At 38.5% G+C, this 2,562-nt stretch overlaps 1 long non-coding RNA gene across 1 annotated transcript in view; it reads right to left on the bottom strand.

Moving 5' to 3' along the window:
- Positions 1–261, bottom strand: part of LOC107100717 — a 3,192-nt gene extending 2,931 nt beyond the window's left edge. The window contains exon 1 of the long non-coding RNA XR_001482036.1: positions 172–261. This is a non-coding gene — a long non-coding RNA (uncharacterized LOC107100717). The remainder of the gene's footprint in view (positions 1–171) is intronic.
- Positions 262–2,562: the final 2,301 nt, after the last annotated feature.

Raw genomic sequence — 2,562 nt, 5'->3', positions numbered from 1 at the left:
CTGAACCTGCTGCCACAACCTGAGGGGTTCCATCCACGGACCGAACTAGGAACCACCGGAGATACAGCTGCAGGATGCATCAATTGTGAAGGACACATGTCTCTCTGGAGGGTGTTCTGATACCACAAACCAAACTGATGCATCAGGAATATTAAAACTTGCATTAAATACCTACCAAAGAGTGGAAGACGGTGTACTCAGCTGAAATGGACAGTATTTTTTTTTAGTGCACCTGTGGACTCTGATAGAGGATGGTATTGTTGAATTGAATGAATGTGGAAGTGAACAAACTGTGTTGTGCCAATGTTCTAGTTCAGCATTTTGAAATACAGGTTTTCAGTTATTCAATTCTAATGGTTGTCAGTGTCTTATTTTGGTTGGAATAATCTTTCACTTAGTGATTTACCTCTGCCAATCTCCTTACGAACCTAATTGAACCCAAAGTGAGTAGATTGGAGACATTGTTTTTTTATTTTTGAAAATAACACTTGGTACTTTTGAAATTTTATTTATTTTGACTACTCAGTTAAAAAGGGTGACATCAGCATACAGCGAAATATGATGCTTACAATTAAACATGTCAATAGGGGATATTGAGGGGTCTTGCCTAATGCCGGCGGCCAGGGGTTCGATAATGACTGAGAAGAGAAATAGGGAGAGGGGGCAGCCTTGACGTGTACCGCGATGAATAGCAAAGGGACAGGAGATATTCTGATTTGTAATGACGGAAACAGTTGGGTGTGAATAAATTATTTCAATCCATTCTGTAAACATGGGTCCAAAACCAAATTTTTTGAGCGCATACATCATATAGGGCCATTCTACATGGTCAAATGCACGTTGTGCGTCTAGCGAAATGACAATGGACTCATTTGAATGATTTGAATATAAAATATTGAAAAGACGCCGCAGGTTAAAAAACATATGCCTACCTGGCATAAAGCCAGTCTGATCCGGATGGACGATTAAACCAATGTGTTTTTTGAGTCTATTGGCTAGAATTTTCTCAAGAATTTTGGTTTCTAGAGGTAACAACGAAATTGGGCGGTAGGATGAAACAACCTCTGGATCTCGGCTAGGTTTAGGAATTAGCTAAATATTGGCTCTGTATAAAGTGGGGGGCAGTCTTGAAACTTGCTTAGAATGGTTTAACATACGCAAAAGTAGAGGTGATAATTTAGAACTAAATACTTGAAGAAGTCAGCACTGAAGCCGTCAGGACCCGGTGCTTTGTTATTGGGAAGTGAAGAGATAACAGATTCAATTTCCTGTAAAGTTGTATCAGCTTCCAGAGCTTCAGCTGAATCTGATGGGAGTTTTGGCAAATTCAAGTTTTCAAAAAATCTTTCCAGATTTTCAATATCTAATTTTTCCTGTGACTGATAAACACTAGCATAGAAGTCCGCAAAGCAGTTATTGATTTTATCCGGTTCTGTGAGTAAAGTTCCATCTTCAAGCTTAATACGATGTATGGCTCTAGAGGCCTGTGATTGTTTGAGCTGATGGGCTAAAAGCTTATGAGGTTTATCACCTAACTCAAAGCATTTTTGTTTGACTTGTCCCAGTAATTTAGAAACATTTCTTGACATAATAGAGTTATATGCATAACGTAGAGCTGTTAATTTATTCAATATATCTGGACACTGCTTTAATTTGTATGAGTTTCCTAAGCTGGTCAACAGGCCTTCTATTTTATCCAACCTAATCTTGGACTCCTTACTTTTTGCTGCCTCGAACAAAATTATACATTCCCTAATAACCGCCTTCATTGCTTCCCAGAGCATCGAGTCATCTACATCCCCCCTGTCATTAGCACTCAGGTATGACTTAATTTTGTATGAAATAAAAGAGTAAAATATCTTATCTTTCAACAGAGTGTTATTTAAACGCCTGTTCCACCTCGCCTTTTTAAAATCTAATTTAAGGTTCAGTGACACAGGAGCGTGATCTGATATGTGAATATTGTCATATTTGCAGCTTGATACTGCTGCTAGCAACCTAGAGTCCAACAAGAAGTAATCAATCCTAGAGTAGGAATTATGTACTGCTGAAAAGTATGAATAATCTCTCCCAGTAGGATTTAGTAGTCTCCAAATGTCAACCATATTGTGGGATTGTAATAGACTTTTAAGGGATTCCCCGCTATTTAATGATTTAGACTGAGGGCGTTGTCTATCTAAAACTGGGTCCAGGATTAGGTTTAAATCCCCACCAAGGATTATATTAGAGCCAACCCAATCCGGCACTACATTAAATAGGTCTTAAAAAATGATGGGATCATCAAAATTAGGCCCGTATATATTTATTAGTGTCACTGGTATAGAATTCAGCAGCCCACTAACAATCACATATCTTCCCCTTTGATCTGAAATTGTCTGCTTGTGAATGAAAGGTGTATGTTTTTTAATCAGGATTGCAACCCCTCTAGTTGTTTTTTTGCTGAAATTTGACTAGTATACATTGGAAGCCCATGAGGGACTAAGAGCTTGTGCAGCTGTTTTCTCAATATGGGTCTCCTGGAGAAAACAAATATCAGCCTTCAGTGAACGCAGATGTGCATAA

This window comes from Cyprinodon variegatus, unplaced genomic scaffold (genome assembly GCF_000732505.1).
Source record: "Cyprinodon variegatus isolate N-32 unplaced genomic scaffold, C_variegatus-1.0 Scaffold1003, whole genome shotgun sequence".
Lineage (NCBI taxonomy): Eukaryota > Metazoa > Chordata > Actinopteri > Cyprinodontiformes > Cyprinodontidae > Cyprinodon > Cyprinodon variegatus.
The sequence above is the reverse complement of the archived record's forward strand: the minus strand, read 5'-3'. Positions and strand labels throughout refer to the sequence as shown.